Genomic DNA, 15,131 nt, shown 5'->3' with positions numbered 1-15,131 from the left:
ATGATATGCCTTGATATTGAAAAGGCGTTTGATACTACGTGGAGATATGGTATCCTTCATGAATTGCACAAATTAGGTCTTCAAGGCCATCTACCGAAGTTCCTTCAGAATTTCATGACTAAAAGAACTTTTCAAGTCCACTACCATCATATCCTGTCTCTAATATACAATCAAGAACAGGGGGTCCCCCAAGGCTCAGTCCTCAGTGCAACCCTTTTCGCTATCAAAATAAACCCTGTAACAGAAGTTATTCCAGCAACAATTAAAACCTACCTATATGCCGACGACCTCACAGTATCATGTCACTCACAGAATATGCGGACAATCGAGAGGCAGCTCCAATGTGCTATTAACAAAATAGAATCCTGGTCCATCTATAATGGATATCGAATCTCAGTACAAAAGACAGCGGCAATACACTTCTGCAGAAAACGAAAGATGCATCCTAATCCAGAACTAAGGATAAGCAATCAACAAATTCCACTCAGAGTATCCGGCTACTAGGACTAATCATGGATCAAAAATTAAATTTCCTAGAACACAAAATATCTACGTACAATGTGCTTAAAGAAATTAAACATTCTACGAGCTGTATCAGCCATGATATGGGGAGCTGATCGTTATTCACTTTTGCATGTTTATCGTGCAATGATAAGATCTAAATTAGATTATGGTTCTCCCATTTACTCCTCAGCTAGGAAAAGTGTGTTAAACTGGTTAGATCCAATTCATCACAATGCATTATGTGTTATTTCAGGAGCCTTCCGTACCTCACCTGTGTATAGCCTATACACAGAGATCCATGAACTCCCACTCAGTTTTCGTAGACAAGTTCTTCTTATGAACTATGCTGCGAAAGTTCAAAGCCTTCCTGGACATCCAACATGGCAATATCTGTGTAAACCGAAATGGGAAAATTTATATATGAACAAACCTAATATATGCAAACCTGCAGGTATCCGACTAAAAGAAATACTCTCACAGTTGAACTTAAATATGGATAAAATCTACCAAGATACCCCCACAGCCCTTCCACCGTGGAAAATCAGTTCAGTTGACTGTGACATGTTCTTCATAAAATGTCAAGGATCTGAGTATATTCTTACCATGTGTAGGCCATACCCAAAAATTTTGTTACTTCATACAGCATGTCCCCCCCCCACCACACACATTTTCTTACCATTGAATACACCATGCATATCAAACTAATAGAGCAAACTTATCTGCGAAAAGATCTAAACCTCCGAAACACTTTCTAGTTCGTTTCACAAATATACGTCGTCTCAGTTCCAATCTCAATGATGTCCATTTCCACTTGCAGTCTGCCAAACCCCATGTACTTTTCTGACAGAATCTCAGTTATCAGTTGATTCAACTACTGCTCTTCTCAGTTACCCAGATTATCCGCTGTATGATTCCTTTTGCCTCAAAGGTGGTGCTTGTGCATATGTCCATTCCGATATTCTCTGTCAGAGACTTAGTAATTTGGAATCTCCTCTTTTCGATCTTCTGTAGACTGTAATTTTCAGGAAATACATATGAAGGAAGGTTGTTCCAGAAAATGGCAGTTGAATGAATAAATGAGGAAGACGAAAAGTTGGTTCTGTGAGTCTGAAGTTGGACGGTAAATGGATGTTGGCAGCATGTGTTCGGACTGTTTTGAAAGAGAGAGCGGGAATTACAGAAGCCAATTCAGAAGAACAGTGCTCATGGAAGTATCCGTAGAAAAGGCATGCAGCACAAACAGTACATCTATGAGACAGCGAGTGAAGAGACTGTTAGACAGGAGTCATTTATTAACCTAACTGCCCTCTTCTGAATGAAATCTGGAAGCCTGAGAGAGGTTTGAGGGGCCCCAGATGTGGGACAATATTCCAAGGTAGGGCGGATTTGCGATTTGTACAGAGTGAACAGCTGTTTGGAAGTAAAGTAATGCTGAGAGCGAAAGAGAAAACCAAGTTTTTTAGATGCAGAGGAAGCAATATTTGTAATGTGCTTGTGGCAAGAGAGATTAGGTCAGGGTAATCCCCAAAAGAAATATGTCATTTTGCCCAGAAATTGGAGTGTCACCAAAGATAAGCATAGCAGCAGAAGCATCCTTTTTGCGAGATATAAGACAAGACTGAGTTTTAAAGGATTGAAATCAACTAAATTGCCTTTGCCCCACTGGAGAATTACCTAGAGATTGGCATTTAAGGAATTGGTAGTGGATATTCGAGAAGTTGAAGCTGATTGAACAGGGCAATGTTTCTCAAAATGGAAAGTGGAATGCAATGTGCTAACCAAATACAGAAAATGCAGAAAGGTCAAGGAATGACCACCGCATATCCCCGGAGCAATATGGCCTTAGTTGCTAATGCTCCTAAAAACCAAATAACAAAAACAGCAATGTGCTATCATCGGCAAAACTATGGACAGGATTTCCAGTCATTGGAAGAAGTTCATTAATATACAAGAGGAAAAGAGTAGGGGAAAGAACTGAACCTTGGGGGACACCAGCATTAGTGGAGAAGTTAGCAGACAGAGAGCCATCTACCATCACCCTCAGTGAGCGATCAGAGAGAAAACTGGATAACCAATCACAAAAAACGGTTGGCAAACTATAAGATGGAAGCTTGCTTAAAAGACCTTTATGCCAAACATGATTGAAAGCCTTTGAGATGTCAAGAGCAACTGCTTTTGTTTCACCGAACTTTTCGATTGAATTTGTCCATAAATTGGTAACATAAGCCAGAATATCACCAGTGGAGCGACACTGACAGAATCCATACTGGCGATTGTTGATCAGACGGAAGGTTTCTGGGTAGTTTAAGAGTAGGCAGCTAATTCATTTCTTCATTATTTTAGAAAGAGAAGAAGTAATTGCAATGGGACGATTGTTGGATGGGAGGAATTTGTCACCCTTTTTAGGAACTGGCTGGATATGAGCAAATATCCAAGCAGAAGGAAAAACACTTTTGTAATAAGAAAGTAAAAAAAGGCAGCAAAGAACTGGAGTAAGTTCAGGAGCACAGGTTTTGAGAACAAGTGGTGAAATACCATCAGGACCTGGAACTTTCTTAGCATCAAGATTTGTCAAAATCCTTCTGACATCCTTTTGATAGAAGACCACAGGAGGCATTGAATGGAGCGTGTTGGGAATGGTGTGAGGTGTTTTACCAAGATCATTAATACATGAGCTGGAAGAAAAATGGGATGCTATCAGGTCAGCTTTATCCTTGGCCGAAGTGACAACAGAACCATCTGGTTTTGACAGAGGTGGGAGCAGAGATGGGCAAAAGTTGTGGCCAATAGCTTTGGCAAGAGACCAGAATGCTCTGCTACCATTAGGGCAAGAAGCAAGTTTTCTACACTTAGCCTGTTCAAAATCTAGTTTGGATTGATTAATAACTGTTTTACAATTGTTGCGAGCTTTGGTGTAGGCAGAAAATGAAACGGATAAATTGGAAACAAGCCAATTATGATATGCAACATTCTTCTTTTGAACAGCCTTAGCACATTTATTGGAAAATCCAAGTTTAGATAAAGGACGAGATTTTAAAGTGGAGTGTGGAATAAAGGATTCCATTCCTCCAAGAATAATTTCACTGACACAATCTGAGCAAATGTTGACATCAGAAGTTTTGAAACAATAATCCGACCAAGGAAAAGAAGAAAATAAATCTTGCAGGTCATCCCATTTTGCATTCTTGTAATGCCAAACAACACAAGGTTGAGAATGGCCACGAGAGAAAGGCTCCATTGGAGAAGAGACCATCACCAAGTTGTTATCTGAGCTGCCTAGAGGACCACTAACCTCCACCACGTACTTTGAAGGGTTGTTTGTGAGAAAAGATCAAGTGTGTTGGCTGCATGGTTAGGATTGTCTTATATTCTGGTAGGTAAATGAACAATCTGTACAAGTTGATTAGTAACTGCAAAAGCTTCAGCAATTCAACCAGCTGGGGCAGTGTGACTAGAAAACGGAAGCCAGCTAGAGTGAACATTAAAATCACCAAGGAAAATTACCTCACTATTAGGAAAGTTGTACTGGAGAAAGTCAAGTTTCAAAGAGAGGAAGTCAAAGAGTTCCGATTGATTAGTGGAGTTGGAAGAACTATAGAGCAACATATGAATTTGACAGAATCTGGTAGAGAAATTTTAAGATAGAGAATATCAAAAAGAGATTTCAAATTACAAATCTCTGACAGGGAATATCAGAACAGACATATGCACAAGTACCACTTCTGAAGCGAAGAAATTGTACAGAGAATAATTAAACCAACCAAGATGAGCAGTGGTTAAATCAACTGATAACTGGGATTCTGTCAAAGTACATGGGGTTTGGCAGACTGCAAGTGGAAATGGACATCACTGAGATTAGAACTGAGACCACGTATATTTGTGAAACGAACTAGGAAGTGTTTGGGAGGTTTAGATCTTTTCGCAGATAAACTTACTGTATTAGTTTGACAACTCATGGAGTATTCAATAGTGAGATAAAGTGGAGAGCGGGGGGGGGGCAGTATACTGTATGAAGTAATGAAATTTTTGGATATGGCGTACACATGGTAAGAATGTACCCAGATCCTTGACATAACATGGCCTTAATATGAATTTGAATACTTACAAACTCAAATGACTATAATGTTTTCAGTCAAAGCAGAAGGAGATCAGTGCTGATTGTTTATGTCACTTAAGATGTGCAATATGAAACTTTCAATTTTAAGACAGCTGTTCATGGTGCCATAGGCTCTGTAGCAGAATAGTCAAGTAATTAGTTGCTTCAGGCTTGAATTAGAAATTAACAGATTAGACAGCATGTGCAGGTAATTGACGAGTCCCAAAATATTGGATTGCCAAGTGGAGGTTCAAGCCCGTCACCACCAAATACGGAGGATGCGGAAAGGTCTGGGAATGACCACCACATATCCCGGAGCAATATGACCATAGTTGCTAATGCTCCTAAAAACCAAATAAACAACAACAGCCAAGTGGAGGAGAAAATGTTCCCAACGTTATGAAAACAGAAGCTTTGACTATCTGGAGTAGATGTGATATAAAAGTTCTTGTTATATTCAACTAAACAACTAAAAAATTTAATAAATGAACAAGTAATGAGTAAATACATATACTGAATAAAATAAGAGAAAATATACAGAAACTGATAAATCAGTAAATAAATTAAAAATATATAAAACTGAAAAAGAATAGTATAAAGGCACTAAAAAGTGCACGTGCGCGCATAACTCTATAAAGGTAATGTTTAAAGAGTGACATATGAAAAAGGTATACAGTTAATGAAATGGTTTCAGTGAATGCAAAATTAATAAATAGTTATGACAGATGAACCTAAAAGTTCAAAGCAACATTAAAGGATGAAAGAGTAAATATAAGTTGTATTAAAACGTTGTATTAATATATTGAATTAAATATGCATAAATGGATGTGATAGTTATACAAAGTGCCAGCAACTAGCAGGGTGAGGAAAGTAGAAAAACAAGTGTAGTAGATTTGTGAAAGGTGAAAGAATGTTAATATCCTAAAGGTTATGATGAATTAAGCAAAATTATGGGCTGAATTACCAAGCCAATAGAAAGTGGAAAAACAGGAAAATAAAATTAGTACATCAAAATACTAATAAAATAAAAAATGAAATGCAAATAAAATGAAAAATTGGTATAGATGTCATCAGATATGGGGGGAACACATTTAGAAAATGGTTGAATATAGGTAATGAAAATATGCATGATCTGATGTCAGCAGAAATAGTTATTGATACGTGATCAGGTATTTCATCAGGAGACTACACCTGACTAAAGTTCCAAAGATGTAACAAAGTCCGTGTAAAATAACTAATTCCAAGGAATCAACTATAACATGAATGATCAGAAATAATTCCAGAAATAACAAATCAGAAGCATCCACAGGTAAAAATTCACTGTGGAAAGAATAGTAGATGTATCTCAGGAAAAAGAACCAATTGACAAATCCATTGGTAGTGTAGTTCAGAAAAAATCCATGGACATGATACAGTCTTTACTTCAGATGGAAGAATAAAAATAAGTAATTCCGAGGAACCAAATATTTTGGATGTCTTTATAGTAAGGAGATTGTATAAAGTGATATATACAAAGTTAAGTGGTATAGACCAAAGTCACTAAAATCTGAAGGCTGTTATGTGATTTTATTGGAAAAATCTAGAAATGGATATTCAAAGGTATAGTATGTTAACATAAGTTTCTAAAATTCAAGACACAAAAGGTAAATTCTACATATAATATAAACCTTATCCTAAAACAAATTAGTAAAGTCAGTAAAGACTAAATATGGGTGGTTAAATATAAATAAGCCAAGATTCAACATGGGAAGTTAATTAAAAGTAATCTCATGAACGATTATTAAAACAAATCCAATGGATGTACTAGAAAAGTCATAATATAACAGTAGAAACTTAGTGAGTAAAGAGACAAGGTTATCAATCCAAAGAAAATAGTCATATTGGAAATCATATGTAGCTATTACTTACCAAGTAGTGGAATTCCACCAGATAATTTACAACTATACAAATACGTTTAGAATTGACCAGTATATAGTAAATTGTAGTTGAATTTGTTACTGATAAAATGTGAGAAAATATTAAAACAGTATTTTATAAACTAGATTGGGATATTATTGTTGACAAGCTTATTATAAAGGAGTTATAGAGCTTTGTTGAACAGTAGTTAGTTACTGCATATGTTAGCCAGTCTTGTGTTTTGGGTGCATATAATATTTTTATAGTATGAACCAGAGCTGTAATGCTCAATACGTTCTACATTGATATCAATATTAATGTATCAACGTTGATATTGAGGTAAACTTCTCTTATTATTTTACAAATAATATTTTTATGTATTTTGATGGAAATATTGGAATGCCATTTGGTAAGATAGATGACATCAAAGTTAAATTTGTTTTATCATATATGTCAATACTATGTGGAGGTGAAGTATTGTTAGTTGTGCGATTGGTTGAGTTTTCTTTATTAATCTTAGGTTCACTAGGGTAAAATAGCTTTGGCTGTAGGTTCAGAGTTGATATTTAAAACATAGGATGTCATCTACATATCTAAAAGCTAACAAGTTATGATTAGAATTATTATTTATGGTGTACAATTCTTCATAATAATGCAAGAATAGGTTGGAGACTATGCTGGGTATTTGGGAACCCATAGGAACACCAATAGTTTGTTTATAGGCAAGTTTGCCATCGAAGATATAATTATTGAGTAGACATAGGTTTACATAATTGTTCCATATGTTTTCATTTATATTTAATTTATCTTTGTATCTGTGATAAACCTTTTTTAGCACAAATGTCAGTAAATTATGCAATATGGAATTAAAAAAAGGTTGGTAAAGTCAAATGTTTCTATGTTTATTATGGTAATATTAGATTTAAGGGTATTGATGACAGGTTATTATTAATTTCCCAAGCAGATGTGAGATTATTAAAAATTGTTTTAGTAATTTGAAAAATTGTTTGCCTGGGAGGTAGCAGCCCCTATTTTTGGAGCTAGTAATAAATCCGAAACCTACGGGTTTTTTGTGGAATTTTGCTATCATGTAGAGAAATGGTAGGGTTGAGTTCTATAGTTTAGTATGTAGTTTATGTAAAGTGATTAACCTTTTGACTGTGGCTGAAGGATTAAGATGGCAGATAGTGAAAGTGGAACTATTTTCTATTTATTCCACTACTTGGTAAGTAATAGCTACATATGATTTGCGATACGACTGTTTTCTTCTGATTGATAACCTTGTCTCTTTACTCATTAAGTTTCTACTGTTATATTATGACTTTTCTGGTACATCCATTGGATTTGTTTTAATAATCATTCATGAGATTACTTTTAATTAACTTCCCATGTTGAATCTTGGCTTATTTATATTTAACCACCCATATTTAGTCTTTACTGACTTTACTAATTTTTTTTAGGATAAGGTTTATATTATATGTAGAATTTACCTTTTGCGTGTCTTAAATTTTAGAAACTTATGTTAATATACTATACCTTTGAATATCCATTTCTAGTTTCCAATAAAATCGCATAGCAGCCTTCAGATTTTAGTGACTTTGGTCTATACCACTTAACTTTGTATATATCACTTTATACAATCTCCTTACTATAAAGACATCCAGAATATTTGGTTCCTCGGAATTACTTCTTATTTTTATTGTTTCATGTCCATGGATTTTTTCTTAACTACACTACCAATGGATTTATCAATTGGTTCTTTTTCCTGGGATACATCTACTATTCTTTCCACAGTGAATTTTTACCTGTGGATGCTTCTGATTTGTTATTCCTGGAATTATTTCTGGTCATTTGTGTTATAATTGATTCCTTGGAATTACTTATTTTACATGGACTTTGCTACACCTTTGAATCTTTAGTCACCATGTTGCTTTCATTCCTGGAAGTATACCTATTCATAATTGTGATTCTTAGTCACACTACAATTGGTTATAATGTCAACTAATTCTTTTTCTTAGTCTCATTCATCTCCTTTCCACAGTTAATTCACACCTGATGCTTCCTGTGGTTTCTTCTAGTTTTAAATGTTTCCATGGAATTACTACATATTCCTGGTCTTATTCCATGTTATTTTTATCCCTGGAATTTATATCACTTCAAAACTGGATTCGTAACTATTACCATTGGATATAATGTCTACTGATTCTTTTTCCTTGGTTGCATTTACTTATATTTCCACAGAAAATACACACCTAAAACTACCTGTGGATGTGTATATTTTATATACACTGAATTATTATCTTCTATACTTTAAATGTTTGAATCGTTTTATACTCGTGGGCCTTTTGCATGTTCTTTTAATATTGGATTCTTTACTACACCATTTTAGGATCTCAAATCACCATGTTACTTTTCCGTGGACTTAAACCAGTTATTTTTCCTTGGATATACCTGCATACAAATTTGATATAGGAAGCTTCTTTTCTAACTCTCCTTGTCCAACTCGCTAATAATTCATGGGAAAGGCAATGTCAATTTTGCAAAACATTGTCATAAAGTTAGATTTTGGAGGTCTAATCGATCCTTAAATAATTAAGGATCGATTTTTCTTTTTGGTCCTGTGGCTGGACTTTTGAGTTAAATTTAGGGGTCTAATAATTGGGTAAGGGGCAGGGGTGGGGAGTAGGGGTTGGGGGTTATTCTCTACAACCCCTACCCCCCACCCCTTACCCAATTATTAGACCCCTAAATTTAACTCAAAATTCCAGCCACAGGACCAAAAAGAAAAATCGATCCTTAATTATTAGCCCGTTTAGACCTCCAAAATCTAACTTTATGACAACGTTTTGCAAAATTGACATTGCCTTCCCCATGAATTATTAGCGAGTTGGACAAGGAGAGTTAGAAAAGAAGCTTCCTATATCAAAAAATAAAGGTAAGCCCTGTTGATTCATAATATAATAGAATATAGGAATTATCAAGCACGTAATAGCTCTCTAGTATCAAATACAAATTTGAATAGATTATCAATTTATTTATATCTTAAAATATTTACGATTCTTATTTTCTTTCTCTGATATGTTTAATAACCCCACGGACTCCCATCTGGTGAGTATGGGCTTGGCACACCCAGGGTTATGAGCTGGATTTCATCATTCTTCTCTTTCTTGGTGATTCCCTTCTACTTCTGACACACTCTCTCTCTCTCTCTCTCTCTAAGCATGGTACTAAGTACTATAGGTTCTAATACCTCTCATGTTTGGGCGATTTTCATAAAAAAATCGCATCTCTCACTTTTTCCAACGCATCTCTATAATATGTTATGTATTATCTATAATAAGTTATGTATTATCTCCATAATATAATAGCGTAGCTTAATTTAATTTATTATGATACTCACCTTTTTATAATCTGCATTGATGTTGGAATAAATTGGATAATAATTTTAAGTTTTAAGTTAGCATGAATAAGTTTGGATTTAAAAACAGAATTAAAATGTGCGCAAAGAAGTAGAAGTGCATGTCTTCGTCCTTGGTTGTCAATGTTGAAATTTGAAACGATTTAAGTTATACAGTTGGAAACAGAAGGCCAACTGTTTCCAACTGTATAACTTAAATCGTTTCAAATTTCAACATTGACAACCAAGGACGAAGACATGCACTTCTACTTCTTTGCGCACATTTTAATTCTGTTTTTAAATCCAAACTCATTCATGCTAACTTAAAACTTAAAATTATCATCCAATTTATTCCAATATCAATGCAGATTATAAAAAGGTGAGTATCATAATAAATTAAATTAAGCTACGCTATTATATTGTGTCAGTTATAAATGGTATTTTAAGAGATCTACAATTTTCGAATTGTATTATCTCCATGCACTTGTATTCTAAATACGACTATAGAGGTCACTATGTTTTTGCTTTTTTGAATTTCCATGCTGCTTACTAGTCTGCTTCACTGCTATAAATTGCTCTATCATGTAATATATTGTTCACTTGGTTGAAACTTACTTACATTTGATCGAATACTGCAATGTGGTTACAAAGGAACTGGATGCAGGGAATAACTTTGATATCATATATTTGTATCTTAGAAAGGCTTTTGATACTGTTGCACATGGAAGACTGCTGCACAAATTGGAGCAGTGTGGCATTGGAGGCAAATTGCTGCTATGAATAAAGAGATGGTTGAGTGGGAGAAGACAGAGAGTGGTAATCAATAGACACTGCTCTTTGTGGACTAATGTTATTAGTGGAGTCTCTCAGGGTTCAGTGTTGGGTCCATTGTTGTTTTCTGTATTTATAAATGATATTGATGATGGTATATCAGGCTTAATGTCCAAGTTTGCAGACAATATGAAGGTTGGCAGGGTTGTTAATGACACTGATTACAGTAAGCTACTGCAACAGGATCCAGAAAATTTGTTTCAGCAGATGGGCCGAGAGGTGGAAACTGAAGTTTAACATTGACAAACGTAAATTATGCATATGGGTACCAGTAACCCCAGAGTGGCATATCAAATGTGTGGTACTACACTCAGGGTGGTAGAGAATGAAAAAGGACCTTTGGGTAATTGTGCAGTCAGATATGAAGTTTTCTGAACAGTGCAGACAGTCTGCAAGAGTAGCTCATGTTGTCTTGTCAATGATATACAGGAATTTTTCTGGCAGTGATAAGGAGGTTATTATCCCTTTGTATAAGGCAATGGTCAGGCCACACCTTGAACACTGTATACAGGTCTGTAAATCTCATTTTAGGAAGGATGTAGAGTTGCTGGAACGAATACAGAGAAGGGCAACAAGGTTAGTGAATGGAACAAAGGGTTGCTCTTACGAAGAAAGGCTTAAGTTTTGCAGATTACAGTGTCTGGAGACTAGGCACCTGCGAGGTGATCTGATTGAGGTATATAAAGCCTTGAATGGTTTGAGCATGCTCAGTTGCTGATGGGATTCTTCCTCTTGCTCAGAATAATCACCTGAGAGGGCATAAATTCAAATTGAGGAAAGACAGCTGTAAGGATAGATGTGCGGAAGTTTGCCTTTAGCCAGTGGGTAGTTGATTGGTGGAACAGACTTCCATCTTTTGTTGTGGAAGTTGATAGCCTAAATAAATTTAAGGCTGAGCTGGGCAGGTGTTTGGAACGAATGGGGGGGGTGAAATGGGAGCAAGTTGTTTTTTTTTTTTTTTTTTGATGCTGTATAAGCTTGCTTTCTTGCATTGTATGCCTCTGCTAATGCTAATGCATTCAGCTACTCTACTGAATTGATGCACTTCATCTCTCTCTGCCATTTTCCTGCCTGACTAATTTTCACTTTGCATTACTTGTTGTTGTTATTTGGTTTTTAGGAGCATTAGCATCTAAGGCCATATTGCTCCGGGAATATGGGGTGGTCATTCCCTGACCTTTCCACATCCTCTGTATTTGGTGGTGACGGGCTCGAACCCCTGTCTAATCAAGCAGCGTGTACACGCACTGCTGCTCCTTCCCACCTGGCTATGTAGTTGCCCTTGCATTACTTGTAATATTACAGGTATCCTGCATGTTCACTTTCTTATTTTACTTTTGGTTTTGTTTTATTGGCATAGTGTGCCTCTGTAGCCAGGTGGGAAGGAGCAGCAGTGCGTAGCACACGCTTCTTGATTAGACCGGGGTTTGAGCCCATCACCACCAAATACGGAGAATGCAGAAAGGTCAGGGAATGACCACCGCATATCGCAAAGCAATATGGCCTTAGTTGCTAATGCTCCTAAAAAAAACCAAATAACAACAATAACAACAATTATTGGCATGTTCAACACATTTCTATACAAGCTTTTGTTGTTAGCTCCGTTTTATACAAATGCTTACTAATGCAAAGTGCTTACCATCAGGTTGGGCCTCACAACCCCAGCAAGCTTAGTGTCTTTTAATTATTATTTATTATTTATTTTTCTATGCTTTTTATCTTTCTGCTGTCTATTTCTAATTTCTTCCTATTCATTGAACTATTAGTGCAATATGAGGGTGAAATGAACGTTCCTACTTCTATTGCTCTTTTCCTTCTTTATTTATTTGAAATACTCCTTTTTCCTTCCTCTTCGTCAGTAGAATTTATTCACCCTTATGCTAAGTATAAGGGTGAATTAATTCTACCTATTCATTTTAACATTTTTCTGTTTTAACTAAATTATTTATACCTCAATAATTTACACTGTGTTGGGACTACCTTGTCTATACTGTATTAGAAAGTGCGATAAAACTCCAGAGCACGGTGCCCCTTTGAAAATCACGTCGAGAAGAAGAGGGGGAAAGCAGTGACATACGTTTCGTAACTCTGCCTACTCACTGCGTTCCCGCTCTTCTTCTCGACAACTGCACATGGCGAATGTCACGCGACATAACAGTATGGCGGAACTGAAAAACAACAAAATTAACGGCAATACAGCAATTTTTTCCGAGCAACAACCAAAATAATTATACGTAAAAATAACACACTAATTTCTTTTTCAAAAAGGAAAAAAAAAAAAAAAAATGAGACGCAGTAAACGACCAATTTTCGGCAAATAACCCCCGAAGTCCCGTATAAAGGTAACCTAAAAACCTAACCATTTTTCATTAAACACAACTGAAAGACAATTAAAAACGTAACTCCCATTATATTATTTTTTTTTTTCGTCCAACGACTGGTTTTTGCTTGAATCCTTCCCGAAGTCGTGTAAAAACCTAACCATTTTTCACTACATACAAATGAAAGTCGATTAAAAATGTAACTCCCATTCTACTTTTCTTTTTCGTCCAACGACTGGTTTTATCTTGAATCCTTCCCGAAGTCGCGTAAAAACATAACCTTTTTTTTGCTAAACAGAAACGAAAGTCAATTAACACGTGCAATGAACAATAAAATTGCTCTTTGCATAAGTACAAAACGGCAACATATAATTTTTTTTTTTGAAAAGAATGCAATGGACACAATACTAGGTTAATGATACGTGAAAATAACACAGAAATACAAATCAAACTAAATTCACCTCATCAGTGGAACGGGACAAGAAGACGACCACGAGGCAACTATTAGCAAAGCAACAAGTAGCAGCTAAGCACCGTACACAGTAGAAACCAGCATTCAAAAGAAAGAATATGCACGAATTTCGCATTTAGTGCTCCAGTGATGTCGTGTCACGTGACGTCCATGTGAAACGAAGAGGGGATGCAGTCAGTAGGTGGGGTCACAACCTGTCAATCACTGCTTTCCCCCATTCTGACAGCCAATTACAAGGGGGCACCGTATATTGGAGTAAGACCGAAAGTGCTAATTTATTTATCATGATTTGTTTTGGCCATTCACTTTTCTTCTACTACTATGGACAAGTATAGAAATGCAGTTCCTGATACATGGTCAGGTGTAGTCCCCTGATGAAATACCTGATCATGTATCAATAATTAGGCGCCTCCATAGCCAGGTGGGCAGGAGCAGCAGTGCGTAACACATGCTTCTTGATTAGACCGGGGTTCGAGCCCGTGCCCACCAAATACGGAGGATGCGGAAAGGTCAGAGAATGACCACTGCATATCCTCGGAGCAATATGGCCTTAGTTGCTAATGCTCCTAAAAACCAGATAACACAACAAAAACAACAGTATCAATAATTATTTCTGCTGCCATCAGATCATGCATATTTGCATTATGGTCCTATATTTGACCATTTTCTAAATATGTTCCCCCTCATATCTGATGACAGCTATAAAATTTTCATTTTTATTTCCATTTTATTTGCATTATATTATTATTTTTATGTACTAATTTTCCTTTACAGTTCCTCTACTTTACATTGGCTTGGTAATTTAGCCCATTAAGTTTTCTTAATTTATCATAATCTCTAGGATTTTAACTTTATTTCACCTTTCATAAATCTACTACGCTTCTTTTTCTACTTTCCTCACCCTGCTAGTTGCTGGCATTTTGTGTAACTGTCACATCCATTTATGCATATTTAATTCAATATTTTAATACAACATATATATATATATGTGGGTGACTATTTATTTTGTGCTTTTATACTATTTTTCAATTCTATATATTTTTAATTTTATTTATTGTTTCATTTGTTTTATCCGTATATTTTCTACCTCATTTTATTTATTTTTTGAATTTAGTTATACTGCTTGTTTGTTTATTAAAATTTTTATTTGCTCTTTTAGTCAGTTGTAGCAATAACTTCTATATTGTGCTCCCAGTCTGAGCCAGGACTCAGTGCAAAAGTCTGTGGGTATTGATGTAAACTTGTTGGAGAAGATCTGATCACAACTGTACTTATTATTTATATATATATTTATATATATATATATAGCCACAAAAAGGGGCTTGAGACTTAATGATTATAAACTACAATCTGTTTTCAGAGAAGAGAAGAGAACATTAAATGCCTTAGAAGGAATTCTTCTTATATTAATTTCATGTAAGACTTTTGTTTGTCTCTACAAATTTTTTGATAAGCTAGGATTCCACTGTGGTTTGCTGTGAGCCTGAGAAATAGCAAACCTTTGAGATAAAATAAAATTTATTCATAAAGAATATCTGATGAGTAGAAATAAAAAAAAAAAAAAAAAAACATTAATGAAAGTATCATTCTTATTTGCATTTTTTCCATTTCTTC

At 35.5% G+C, this 15,131-nt stretch overlaps 1 protein-coding gene across 1 annotated transcript in view; it reads left to right on the top strand.

Annotated features, from left to right (window-relative positions):
- The window catches only part of Vps45 (vacuolar protein sorting 45), a 142,738-nt gene that overhangs the window by 81,947 nt on the left and 45,660 nt on the right, over positions 1-15,131 (top strand). The window lies entirely within an intron of this gene.

Source organism: Mastigoproctus giganteus, chromosome 1, assembly GCF_048544385.1.
Source record: "Mastigoproctus giganteus isolate SK-2022 chromosome 1, ASM4854438v1, whole genome shotgun sequence".
In the NCBI taxonomy this organism is placed as follows: domain Eukaryota; kingdom Metazoa; phylum Arthropoda; class Arachnida; order Uropygi; family Thelyphonidae; genus Mastigoproctus; species Mastigoproctus giganteus.
The sequence above is the reverse complement of the archived record's forward strand: the minus strand, read 5'-3'. Positions and strand labels throughout refer to the sequence as shown.